The sequence below is a fragment of the Phodopus roborovskii genome, unplaced genomic scaffold, assembly GCF_943737965.1.
Source record: "Phodopus roborovskii unplaced genomic scaffold, PHOROB, whole genome shotgun sequence".
Classification (NCBI taxonomy): domain Eukaryota; kingdom Metazoa; phylum Chordata; class Mammalia; order Rodentia; family Cricetidae; genus Phodopus; species Phodopus roborovskii.
Window position 1 is genome coordinate 3,644,727 of NW_026126603.1, and position 14,745 is coordinate 3,659,471.

Here is a 14,745-nt window from a genome sequence, read left to right on the forward strand (position 1 = left end):
GAACTCCTGGTCCTCAGGCTTGCCTGGAAAGTATTTTGAACATCTCTACAACCTTGTGTTTTATTATTTATTTTTTCAGTCACATGAGTGCTTTATTTGTTTGTCACAATCTGCAACCGTGAGATACTATGACCATTTTGTAGCACTCCTTAATAGTATGGCACCCCTGTTTACAAATGCCCTGGCTGTGATCCAGAAGCCTTGTCTAAGGGCACCAGCATTAGAGTGACTTGGCACCTCCTTAGACATGTATGTTCCCAGGTCTCACCCCGGCATTGGGCTGGCTCTGTAGTCTGTTTTTACAAGGCCTCCCTTGTGTTCTGATGTATGCTAAAATCTGAACAACAACATTGTTATTTGTCGTTGGTTATGAATTGGACACACTGTAAACTGAGACAAGGACAGGAAAAGTATGCAGGTTGTCATGGAGATCAAGGCAAGAATGGAGAGGCATCCCTTTAGGTGGAAGGGAAACACTTGGGAAACAGAATCCTCCTGCAGGAAATGGGGAAAACTAAAACAAAGTTTTAGTGGCCATCTAGCTTTGTAGATCTAATGGAAAGTGTGTTTGCAGGAGATGTCCTCACAAAGAAAGTGGTGATGTTTTCACAAGCAGTGTGAAGGTGTGCCCACTCATGGAAAAAGGTACAATGAGAATTAATGGATTTATTACCAAATAGCTTTACCCTAGCTACTACTTAATAGCTACAATTGCTAAAGAATCAGAATGCTTCATCTAGGCTATGGAGAAGATATAAATATTTCTATGTTTAGTAACAGAAAAAGCCTCATGAATCACACATAAGAGTTGATGTTAAAGGAACACATGCTGTGGGATTCCGTTCCCTAGTTATCACCTGTTTAGGTCTGAGTCTTAGCTATTAACTCGAACTCTTCTTTTTTCTTTAACTCACTTTTGCTTTTTAGGTCTGCCTTTTGTTTTGTTGTAGTGTTTGTCTTGCTTTTTTTTTGATATTTACAAAGATAAATCTTTAAGACTCCTTAAAAATCATCTGGCTTATGACAACTGTAAGTCACTGAAAACATTTTTCTGTGACTTTGGAGGTCTTTGACTCCTCAATACCATCACTCTACAATTCTAACTTGTGCAGTAATGATAAGAGAAGTAAAGAGAGTGGATGAATTTGTTCAGGAAAGCATTTCAGAAGCAAAAATTGCAGCACTAACATTTGTCTTGTGCAATGCTAATGTATGTTTGGACTTAGAGGTGGTTCATCACTCCTGTAATAAGGCTGTGGAACCATGAGTCTGCAAATAAAAAGAAATAGAAAGAGTGAACCAAATTTAGAGAAGATGAGCCTTTTCAGATTTCATTCTGTTAAACAATACATTCTGTTATTATAAAAATTTGTAACAGTTGTAAATCAGATGAGACACAACATACTGATAAGTATTCTTTAGGGCAAGTCTTCTGTAATTTCTAAGTTATTTAAAGGAAAGTCATACGTCACATGACATTTGCTTCATCTCTTGGGGCCCTGTATATGATTTTTTTTCCTGAGACAGGAGTTATTGTGTAATACTTAAAAGTTGACTCTAGATTTTAAGAACTGTCAAGATCCACTACAGAGAGAGCAAGCAGGCGTGTATGGGAGGCTTTGGAAGAAGGAAAGTGGAGGGAGAAATGATGTAATTATATTATACCTTCAAAAATAAAATATAAAGTCATTTAAAAAGATTTATTTTTATTTATGCATGTGTGTATTCTTGCATGAGTTTACATGCACCATGTGTGTGCAGGATCCTGTGGCAGCCAGGAGAGGGCACTAAGTTTCCCTGGAGCTGTAGTTACAGGTAGTAGTGAGCTACCATGTTGGTACTGGGAAACAAGCTGAGGTCCTCTGCAAGAACAGTAAGAGTCTTTAGCTGCTCAGCCATATCTCTAGCCCTTCAAAATACATTTTCACACAATTGACTGAATAGAAGACAAAATACTCCCCCTTTAATTTATACTTGTCATTATTGTGAAATATTGCCTCTCTGCTTAGGGAAGTGGGATTAGAATTTTTTTCCTGACTGAAAAGAGAAAAGTCTATTGTTTAAACTGTCAAAATAACTATCGTTATTTTTCATAAAAAAGGGCTCTAGCCTTCATATTGATTTCCAAAATTGTGCAATCATTACAGTGGAAATATGTAGTAGGCTTCCATTCAGGGATATTAAAACAGTTGGCAAACAATTTCATATTTGGAATGGCCTCAGGGAACATATATTTATGTGTTACCTGGCATGAAAGTGGCCTGGGGGGTAAATTAAACCTTCACTCTTCAATGGTCTTGGAGGTTACAAGCAGGCTTTCCACAGGACAGCAACATCTTCATTGACTAGCTCCATTTGGATGGATATGTTCCTATTTGAAACATTGGGCATAAGTCCATAGCTCATAGTACTTACTCATACATAAGGTATACAAAGAATTGTGACACAGCTCTCCAGAGAAGCCACAATCTTCTATAGGAGACACAAATGCAGAAGAATAATTTCAATAGCCATGTGGTTCTTGTGATGAGCACAAACACAGTCTCTTTAGGAAATGAACGAAACAGCTCCCAACAGAAGGCTGTATGGACTGGCTTATGGGGACACAGCTTGGAAAGATGATCTCTCTTCTCCTTTGGAGCTTCTTGTGCTTTCTAGAACTCTTTCTACTTTTCCACGATACATGGGGAGAGATTATCCTTCGGCACAGTGACTCACATTGGACTCTCTTATGCATTCAATAAAGCAGATTGTGTGTGTGTGTGTATGTGTAGAAGAGGAGAGAGATTAAAAATGAAATGACCACTGGCATCAATTGCTGGTAAGTGGCACAAACCAGAGGATTTGGATCTACTTTCTCAATTAGTCTTGGTTTTTCCTTCAGGCATGCTGTAAAAGCTCTGAATTCAAGAATGGATGCTGGCTTCTGAGTCTCCACAATCCTTCAGGTGGATATAATATAGTACACCACTGCCCACATCAAAGGCAACTGACTACTTGGCATAAAGTTCCATGGATATTCAATTCAAGTTCCTGAAGGTATTAGACATATTTCAGTGACTCTTGGGAAGCTTGTCACCAGAGGGTATCATACTGCAGTGCCTCTTCTCATGTGAATATCTAGCCCTGCTAAGAGTAAGGTAAAATACATTACTTTTGTTATATGCTTTAAATATATACAATAGAATATGTTTCCACTGTATATTAATACCTATATGTAAGATTAATGCTTTAATTAGTTATTGCTGTGATAGTACTTTCTAGAAAGAACCACAGACACTCAGTGGTACACAATAGGAATTGATTGTATCCTCAGGCACTTGCTGGCCTGTGGATACATTTTGTCTTCAGAGTGTGGTCAGCAGAGTGGCTTTACTCAATGTGTTTCTTGGTTTCCTCTAGACACAACAATGAGCTGGGTCATTTGCTTTTTTATGGTGATGGTAGAGTTGAAAGGGTCAAATGTAAACTCATGGGACCTATGGAAATGGTTTAGATACTTTTGGTTATATTTCATGAGCTAAAGGATGTCACACAACCAAACCCTGTGCCAAGGAGCAGAGAAGCTACTTTACCTTGACTCACCTCTGATGGCAATGTGGATGTGAACAGAGGAAAAATGGACCAGTATCTGCTAAGTGTTCTTCCTCATTCATTTATATACAGTAGTTGTTTTGTTCTTTAGATGACTGAAAGGAATTTTAAGATAACAAATTTACCAGTTGACATTAACCATTGTAGGAGATAGGCTTCAACTATACCCAAACTAACTGGAGAGGCATGTGCTCATAATGCCAACGTGAGCCTCGAAGATTGGAGCTGCCTTCCTTTAGACTTAAAATGATAATATTCACTTGGGATTTAATTGTACTAGAGTAAACAGCCAGGTGTATGAAAATCAAGAGATACATCTTGGTTTGTAATAAAGGTATATTAGGAACATGATCTGTAAGTGAGGGGGAGGAAGGGAAAAGAGGATAATGAGGGAGAGACATTGCTTCCAGCTCATCACCTTGTGATATTCCTAAGGCTACAGTGTGGCTTAGACTTTTTGTTATTGTAACAACATATAGGAGGCACAACATAAAAGGATTTGTTTTGCCCATGGAATTGGCCCTTGACCTTGTTCTGTTTCATGGAGACTAAAATGAGAGAGAATATCATGGTGGATGGAGCATATAATTGAGGAGGCTGTTCACCTCATGGAATCCAGTAAGAAGAAAGAAAGGAATGAAGAAGACTGGACTGTCTTAGTTAGGGTTTCTGTTGCTGTGAAGAGACACCGTGACCATGACAACTCTTATGAAGGAAAAAATTCAATTGGACCTCTACTGTTTCAGAGGTTCAGTCCATTATCATCATGGTGGGACAAAATGATATGTAGGCAGACATGGTGGTGGACTGGTATCTGAGAGTTCTACATCTTGATCTGCAGGCGAGGGGAAGTGAACTGAGACACTGGATATGGCTTGAGCATATATAAGACCAAAAAGCCCACCCCATAGTGACCCACTTCCTCCAACAAAGATGCACCTCCCCATGTAGTACCACTCCCCATGAGGTTATGGGTACCAATTACATTCAAACTACCACATGGGTCAAGAGTGTTTAAGCTGAAGTCGTCATGTTCCAATTCCTTTCTAAGAGCTCTATAAGTTTTCTCTCAAGCCTTCATCACATGAACCTCTTGAAGGGACATTTCATATATAAGTCCTAGCACTCTTTATTTGAACTAAATATTAGGGTTCTTCCTGTTTGATGATGGGAGTAATGAACCACCCTTTATAAAGCTTTTCCTTATCATCACTGGTGCCTGTGATGGTCAATTGTAATTTTCAACTTAACAGAATCTAGAATCATCTGGGAAAAGAATCTCAAAGGATTGTCTAGATTAGGTTGGCCTGTGGCCATGGCTTTAGGGGGTTATTTTCATTATATTAATTGAGATGATAAGACTATTCAATTATATGTGATTAAAGAATATTGAGCTGGCAAGATGACTCAGCAGGTAAATACACTTGCTATCAGTCCTGATGATCTGAGTTCAATCCTCAGAACCCACATGGTAGAAAGAAGAAACAATTCCCTCAAATTTCCCTTTGACCTCCACATAAAGTGATGGCATATACATGCACACAAACATATATTTCACACACACACACACACACACAAACTCATCTTTTTAATAGAGAAAGTAGGCTGACCATTTGAAAGCACATTGCTGTTAGTGGGGGATTCTGTGTGACCAGGTGATTGAATTCCCTGTTGTCTTGACTTTGTGGCAGTGATGGACAAAGACCTGGACTTGTGAGCTAATTAAACGCTTTCTCCCCAAGTTGCTTTTGTCCAGGTTTTATCATAACAACAGGAAAAGCAGTTGAGAGTGTGCCTTAATCAGTATCACCAGAAGCCTTCACAATGATAACTTATGGGGTTCTGTAGAGTTTGTATCTTTTGAAGATTCTAGACTGTGGGTTTTTTAAAAAAAAATAATTGCAAGTATATATTTTAATGTTCTCTTCTATATAATCCACAAAATGGACAAAAAGCTCAATAAACTTATAAAGTATAGTAACAACAATTCTACAGTCAGTAATACTATTTTGTAATAACCTAATTTTTGAACTATGCATTTGTTATGGGCATGACATTATTATTGATAGTATCAATCTTTTTGCTTTCACCCGCTCTTTTAAATTGGCACACACAATAACACATTTTTATCCACTGTTTGTTTTGGTTGGTCTCCTTCCCTCCAGCGCTCTGCTTTCACGCACTTCTGTCCTCTCACTTCCCCTCCCGCTTTAACATCTCCTGTGTTATATTACCCACCCATTCTCCTCCCTTAGAATATTTTGGTCTCTGTGTTCATCTTAAAAACAACCGTGAAAGCCTAGATAAATCAAAGAGGAATGGGCACTGGACACATTACAATCATTATTTCCAATCTCCCTGTATCCTGCAGAATAGATACCATGGGCAGAAGAGGAAACTGAGGGGCCCAGGCCTAGGAACTTACCTGAACTGACCAAAGTGGAATATGGCTGGCATGATCTTCTGGCTCCACAAGCCTGTCCCCTCCTAGTCTCTCTCTTCTTTTCACCCCTCTTCTTTCTCTCTCCATCTTCCTCACCCATCCTCTCCAATCTGTAAGCACATTAATATCAAGGCAGAAACTATAGGCACTTTATTATTCTGCAATGTCAAACTCTCCTAGGAAGGCAATTTTTCTATGGAGAGCTCCCACGTCCCTGATGCACTCAGTGGCATTCTCTTTCCTGGCTGTATTATTTCTCATACTCAATTTTTGTTTTCTCCCATAGAAGAATATTAATGGAACGGAATAAATTATGAGCCCTGGTATTTCATCATTTTAACAATTCAGCTTATTAAATGGATACCTTGGGGAGATCAAGAGGCACTTGCTGATAACTCCTTCAGCACAAAACACTGTTTCTATATTTGTTTTTGTTTATTTTCATGCCCTATTGACCATAAAGAACATCATACTTTTATGGCTCCAAGTAAATAATACATACAATAACAAATATGGTAATTAAGGTTTGAAGGAGGAGATAGTGGCTTTATATTTTTCAATTAAAATGGCAATAGTTTGTCCTCAAATATCAAATCAACTGACGAACTTGATCAATTTCACTAGTGGCAAGCAAACTAGATATGGCTGTAAGTTGCATTACATTACAGTACTATGCATATTATAGAACATGTACAACATTGAAAAGAAAAATTTAGAAAGGTAGTAAAATAAACTCTTTTTAGTGGTGTCCTCAGACAGAACTTTTAATGATTGAAGCTGAGTTTCCAATATGTCCTCAGTGTGTGCTTTGACCTTGGCATGTGTGTGTGTGTGTGTGTGTGTGTGTGAATGTGTGCATGTGTGTGTGTGTGTGTGTGTGTGTGTGTGTGTGAATGTGACTGTTCCTGTGTGTGCATGTGCTCATATATGCATTCCTGAATGCACCATCTTCTCTAAGCATGGATAGCTTCATGTTCAAAGTGATACTAAGGATCCAAGTGGCCACTTTGTAGATAAGCAGTGTGAGGGGAATCACACTTCAGATAGCAGAAGTAAGTTTTCTCTTACATGTTCTCTTTCTTTTTTCTTTGTGTGAGATGCAGGAAAGTTCTGAAGGTGTGTCAGGGATGCAGGACAAGTACTGAAGAGGTGTCAGAGATTCAGGACAAGTTCTGACGGGGTTTCAGGGATGCAGGACAAGTACTGAAGGGGTTTCAGGGACAAAGAGTGGGGGCTGCCTTAAAGTAGTAAACATGACACAAGAGCCTACTTGCTATTCACACACTGTGTTTAGACCAACAGGGACCCACTCTTTAGATTTTGTAGGAGTAGGACAAGGGTGTGCAGGAGTAAGATGCATGGGCAGTTTTGGTACATGTGGGCCGTGGTTTATGCTTATAACTTGCTAAGTTTGGGTCTTGGTTGGGTATGTTGAAAACTTGTTCCCCAGGCTGAGGCACCATTGGTAGATGGTGGAGCTTGTGAGGTGACTGGTTTAGTTGTTGGAAGTCAAAAAAAGGGTGCATTTGGAGGGAATTTTGGAACACCCACTCCTTCTGCTTGCTCTTGTCTGTCTGTCTGCTTCCTTAATGCCATTTGGTGAGCAGCTTTCTTTTACCATGCTCGTACACGATGCTGTAATATGCCACCATGTCCCTGAAAACATGAGCCCAAACCTTTCTTTCTTATCAATTCACATATCCCAAGTATGTTGTCACAGCGATGGAAAGCTAAGTAGCCTATAACTGCTACCTGGTGTTAAGTTTAATGTTTTTACTGTACCATTATGTGTTTTTACACCAGGAGAAATATTCCTGCCAAGTTGAATGTGATAAGACTCTATGTTCTTCTGACCAGAATGCTAGCTCTTCAGTTGATCAATGCCTACTCCTTCTTCATGGCCAAGTTCAGTGTCACTTCCTCCAGGAAACTCTAGCTGACCCCTTAATCTAAAGTAGAATTGCTTACTTGCTAGAAGCTTAGCTTTTTGACATTCAGCCATGCCTGTCAGGGCAAGCATTAGACCAGGATGGTGCAGCACTTGGTGCATTGATTGGTAGACAGCTGGTCAATACATCCCAAGTGAACACATATAAATATTTTCTCACTTCTTCCTATTGGAATTTATGAGGTTGTCCTAATATTTTATAATCACCCTTCTGTTGGCCCCATTCTTTAGTATTGTGAGTGTTTTGTGGTTCTCCTTCATTGCCAATGGGATTTAACATTTAAAAGAACTCAACAGTTATTTGTTTTGTAAAGAAGAGTCATTCAGTTGCATAAATACCCCATATTTTTAAAGCTAAATATGCTTGATCATAAATATTTCCTTTGCACAGGGTCCCCTTACATCTGCTTAAATACATTCCAACTCCAGCAAAGAATGCTTTCACCTCATAATCCCCTTAACACTGTTCCATGGGACCTGGGAAAACTTGTTTTCATTTTATTTCTTGATGGCCACAGGCAGTAATTCTGCCCCTTAGATGCACAACAGCTATCAGCCCTTGAGCTCTTGCATGGTCTTTATTTAATACAAATCTCCAGGGGAAAGAGATGCAGCTTAATTAGTGCTAATTATCCTTGGTCAGGTATCCTCTTAGTGTGACAAGAGACAGTAAAATTCCTTACATAGTTTGCTCAACTGGTTATAAAGACAGGGGTCCACCATCCAGACCTAGGCTTGCTGATATTTTCTTTCCTGGGAAACAAAGGAAACCAGAGCAAAGAAAACAATCTACCTTGGCTCTGCTGTCATCTCTGGTAACCATCCAATTAGTCCATTGTCCTTCGATGCCACACATCTGGAATAATTGGGTATCCAGCAAGAAGATATTCTGTCCCAAAATGCCTGGCTGACTATTGTTTTAAAAGTAGTAAGATAGACAGCAGGAAGTCAGGAAGCTGTTTGCAGGTGTGTAGCCAACAACTCACCCGGGCAGGTATATCTGTGACACCCATGTCTCTTCCCAGCAGTCTCTGCTCACACACCATGTTCAAGATCAGGGAGCAGGGAAAAGAAGAAGTAGTTTCTCTGTTACTCTCTTATTTCTCAGTCAGAAATAAGAAATTTCCCCATGAGATTCCAGCTTCTATTAATGCATCTTATATTTCTTTGGCCAGAAGCAGGTTTCATGGCTACCCCTTCTGAAGGAAAGAAAATCTTTCCATCCTTCTGTTGGTGACAGAGAGTGGACACAGCTTTGCGGGAGTTTGACTTCTCTACTCAGCACTTGGCAATCTCTTTATCACATGAGCTGGCTTCTTGGTGACAGTCTCCTCAGCCTTACGTGCTCCATCTTCTCGAGTGACCTTCTAGTCCATCTGAATTTTTCTGGAAAAGAACAGAATGTCTGTGTTTGTCATAATATTCTGTCTTTCTTTTTATTCCAAATGCTTCTCTCTTCAACTCTGAAGCATGGTGTTGTTTTCCTTGATATGTGCAGCTTCCCCATGCCAAAACAGTATTCTTTGTTGTTTTGAGGCCGAGTCTCACTAAGTAGCCCAGGCTGACCTTCAGCCTGTGACCTTCCTGCTTCATCTCCCGAGTTTTGGGATCATAGGTCTGTACCATCACACCTAGCTACAAGTTTTGCTTGTATAAATTAAGTCAGATTTAGTAATTTTGTGGTTTATAATATTCAAGAGGAAACCCTTTATGGTGGATTTTCTTTTTGTGCTACTGGGGATTGCATTTAGGATGCCCTGCATATGAGGAAAATACTCTATTATTGAATTATTAACTCTCTCTCTTTGAGAAAGGTCCTACGAAATTGCCCATGCTGGCCTTGAAATCATTCTGTACCCTAGGATAATCTTCAACCTGCAGTCGTCTTCTTCATTTTTTAAAACCTTCTTTTTATTTTGTTTATTTATTTATTTATTTTGTTTTTACATCCCAATGAAAATTTCTCCCCTCTCGGAGCCAATATTGGTTTGAAGATAAAATTGAACACAAAGAAAGGTCTAGACAACTACAAGACTGCTCCCAACTAACAATCTCAGCTTCCGTGGAAAGGCTATCATAAATGCCCTTCCTGGAGAGTGAGATCAACAACTAACTTCTCCATGGAGCCCTCAACTAATGCCTGTTGAAAACAGGATCAAACACCCATACATAAACACTGAGTCGAACTAGAACCCAGATGCAGATGGAGAAGACAAGACCATGCGGCAGAAACACATAGAGACAGCTTACCTGAACAAGGAGGAGCTAATGGCCACTAGACTGATAGCTGGGAAGCCAGCATAGGACTGACTCAGGCCCTCCTGAATATGGGTCTCAGCCAGAAGGACTGAGCAGTCTAAGAGACCTCAGACAGTGGAGCCAGGATGTATCCCTGGTGCACAAAAGGACTTTGCGAACATATCCCCCATGGAGGGATAACTGCCTCAATCTAGAGACAGGAGAGAAGCCCTAGTCCCTACTTCACAGGACCTGTCAGATCTACATGACCCCACATATGGCACATATGGCATTCCCCTACATATGGAATTGGGGTGGGGGGATGGGAGGGGAGGGTGGTTAGAGTGCATGTGAGAGGGCAGAGAGGGTAAAAGGGAGGAAAGAAAGGAGGGAGGGATGGAGGGAGGAAGGGAGGGAGAGGGAACTGGGATAGACATGTAAAATAATAAATCAAATTAAAAAATGCTTTGACTCCAAAATTTATGTTGAAGGACAAGTTACTGGGGGAAAGGATTTCTATTTTTGTTTCACAGAAAATGAAAAGCTGTGGATTCCTTCCAGACTAATGTGGTTTGATCACGCCAGACCGCCTGAAACAGAGTACAAGGTGATCCTACATTCAAAACAGCTGGAGAAAGCAGCCTGACAGACTACAGCCAGGATATCTGAATCTTCTTCGAATCCCCCATGACAGCGCCCCTTACCAGCAGGAAGTAGTTTGGAAAGAACAACGCCCAAATTCCCAAATATTGTGTATAAATGTTTGTTTTCATTTAATTGGACTTTGTTATATAAAATAAAATAAAATAATAAAATAAAAAAAAAGAAAGTTTCTCCCCTCTCTTCTCTTCTCAGTTCCCACCCTGCCCTATCCACTCCTCCCCCACTGTTTCTCTTCAGATACAGGCAGCCCTCCCATGGGTATCAGCCAACCATGGCATAACAAGTTGCAGTGAGACTAGGCATCTCCTCTTCTATTCAGGCTGGGATGAGGCAATCTCATAGGAGGAATGGATCCCAAAAGCAGATAACACAGTCAGAGATGGCCTTTGCTCCCATTGTAAGGAGTCTCACAGAAAAAAAAAAAAAAGTTACACAATTGTAACGTAAATGTAGATGACTTAAATTCATTCCAAGCAGGCTCCCTGGTTGTCTGTTCAGTCTCTGTGAGCCTCTATGAGCCCAGGTTAGTTGATTCTGTAGGTTTTCTTGTGGTGCCCTTGATACCACTGGGTCCTACAATCCTTTCTCCCCCTCTTCCTCAGGATTCCTGGAGCTCTGCCTAATGTTTGGCTGTGGGTCTCTGCATCTGTTTCCATCAGTTGCTGGGTGAAGCCTCTCTGATGACAGATGGGCTAGGTACCAATTTATGAGTATAGCAGAATGTCATTAGGAATCATTTTATTGACTTTTTCCCCCATTTGTGTTTGGTTCCATTCTAGAACTCTGGGGTATCCTGCGTCTGGTCCTCGACCTCAGGGGTGAGCTCCATCTCAGGGTATGAGTCTGTATCCCTGTCAGTCACTAGTTGGTCACTCCCACAAATTTTGCACTACCTTTACCCTAGCACATCTTGTAGTCAGGACAAAATGTAGTTCAAAGAGTTTGAGGCTGGGTTGATGTCCCAGTCACTCCCCTGGAAGTCTTGCCCGGTTACAGGAGATGGCCGGTTTGGGCTCCATATCCCCTATTGCTAGGAGTCTTGGCTAGGGTCACCCTCATAGATTCCTGGGAGCTTCCATTGCTCTAGGTTTCTAGTTCATCCCAGATATGTCACTGATTCCAGTTGTCTCTTCAAGTACTCCCTCCCTCCATCCTTCTCCTATCTGATCCCTCTTCTTCTCACTTCCGTTTCCCCTTCCAGACCCTCCCCCTTTCACTGTCAATGTCTAGTTTATTTCCTCTTCACAGTGAGATTCATGCATTCTGCTTTGAGCCCTCCTTGTTACTACTTAGCTTCTCTGGGTCTGTGTGTTATAGTATAGTTATTCTCTACTCTCTGGTTAATATCCACCCATAAGTGAGTACATACCATGTTTATCTTTCTGGGTCTGGGTTACCTCACTCAAGATCATCTTATCTAGTTCCATCCATTTGCCAGCAAATTTCATGATGCTATTGTTTTTAACAGCAGAGTAATAAATACTACATTGTATAAATGTACCAAATTTTCTTTATTCATTCTTCAGTTGAGAGGCATCTAGGTTGTTTCCAGTTTCCAGCTATTATGAATAAAGGTGCTATGAATATAGTTGTGCAAATGCCTTTGGTGCATTGGGGATCCTTTGGATATACGACCAAGAGTGGTATAGCTGGGCTTGAGGTAGATCAATTCCAAATTTTCTGAGAAACCAATACATTGGTTTGCAAAGTGGCTGAACAAGTTTGCACTCCCACCTTGCTCCAGAGCCTCTCCAGCATGAGCTGTCACTTGTGTTTTTTATTTTAGCCATTCTGACATGTATATGATGGAGTCTCCAAGTCATTTTGATTTGCATTTCCCTGATGGTTAAGGATGTTGAACATTTCTTTAAGTGATTCTCAGCCATTTGATATTCCTCTACTGAGAATTCTGTTTAGATCTGTACCCAATTTTTTGGTTGGCTTATTTGTTTTTATAATGTCTAGTATTTTGAATTCTTTATGTGTGTTGGCTTATTTGTTTTTATAATGTCTAGTATTTTGAATTCTTTATGTGTTTTGGAGGTTAGCCCTCAGTTAGACATGGATTTGATGAAGATCTTTTCCCATTCTGTGGGCTGCCATTTTGTCCTTGACAGTGTCCTTTGCCTTACGGAAGCTTTTCAGTTTCATGAGGCTCCATTTGTTAATTGTCAAGCTTAATGTTTCTGATATTGATGTTCTCTTCAAGAAGTTGTCTCTGTGCCAATGCATTCAAGTCTATTCCCCACTTTGTCTTCTATATAGTTTTATGTTGAGGTCTTTGATCCACTTGGACGTATGTATGGTGATAGAGATGGAACAATTTGCATTCCTTCTATCTGCTGACATCTCATTAGACCAGCATTTGTTGAAGATGCTTTCTTTAGTGCATTATATAATTTTGGCTTATTTGTCAAAAATCAAGTGTCTATAAGTGTGTGGATTTACTTCTGGGTCTTTGGTTTGTTTCCATTGATCAACCTATCTGTTTTAATGCCAATACCATATGGTTTTTATTACTATAGCTCTGTAGTACAACTTGAAATCAGTGATACCTCCAGGAAGATTTTTTATTATACATGATTGATTTTAGCTCTCCTTTGTTTTTGTTTTTCCATATAAAGTTGAGTATTGTTCTTTCAAGGTCTGTAAAGAACTGCATTGGAATTTTGATGGGGATTGTGTTGAATCTCTACATTTCTTTTGGTAAGATAGCAATTTTCACTATGTTAATCCTACTGATCCATGAGCATGGGAAATCTTTCCATCTTCTGATATTTTCTCCAATTTCTTCCTTCAAAGACTTAAAGTTCTTGTCATACAGGTCTTTTACTTGCTTGGTTAAAGTTATCCTAAGATAGTTTATATTATTTGTGGCTACAGTGAAGTGTGTTGTTTTTCTGATTTTTTTTATCAGCCAGTTTATTGTTTGTATATAGGAGGGCTACTAATTTTTTGAGTTAATTTTGTATCCACCCACTTCATTGAGGGTGTTTATCAGCTATAAGAGTTCCCTGGTAGAATTCTTTGGGATCACTTATTTATACTATCTTATCATGTACAAATAACAAAATTTTGGCTTCTTCCTTTTCAATTTGTATCCCCTTGATCTCCTTCAGTGCTGCTGTGACTAGAACTTCAAGTACTATGATGAATAAATATGGAGAGAGTGGACAATCTAGTCTTGTACCTGATTTTAGTGGAATTGCTTTAAGTTTCTCTCCATTTAATTTGGTGTTGGCAACTGGCTTGCTATATATTGCCTTTGTTGTGTTTAGGTATGTCCCTTGCATCCATTGTCTCTCCAAGACTTTTTATCATGAAGTGGTGTTGGATTTTGTCAAAGGTTTTTTTCAGCATCTAATGAAGTGATAATGTCTTTCTCTTTCAGTTTGTTTGTATGGTGGATTACATTGACAGATTTCCCTATGTTGAACAATCCCTGTATCTCTTGGATAAAGCTTACTTGACCATGATGGATGATCTTTCTGATGTGTTCTTGGATTCAGTTTTCAGCATTTTATTAAGTATTTTTGCACCTATGTTCACGAGTGAAATTGGTCTGTGATTCTCTTTCTTTGTTGAGTTTTTGTGTGGTTTAGATATCAAGGTAACTGTAGCCTCATAAAATGAATCTGGCAATGTTCCCTCTGTTTCTATTGTGTGGAACAACTTGAGGAGCATTCTTTGAAGGTCTGGTAGAATTCTGCACCAGCAGTCTTCTTGCCTCACCCCACTCAGTAGCTGGGATTATAAGAGTATGGGTATTTCATTTGTTTTGTTTGTTTGTTTGTTTGTTTTGTTATTTCTGACAAAAAGAAGAAATATAAAACCCCCTAACATGCTTTCATCAATATCT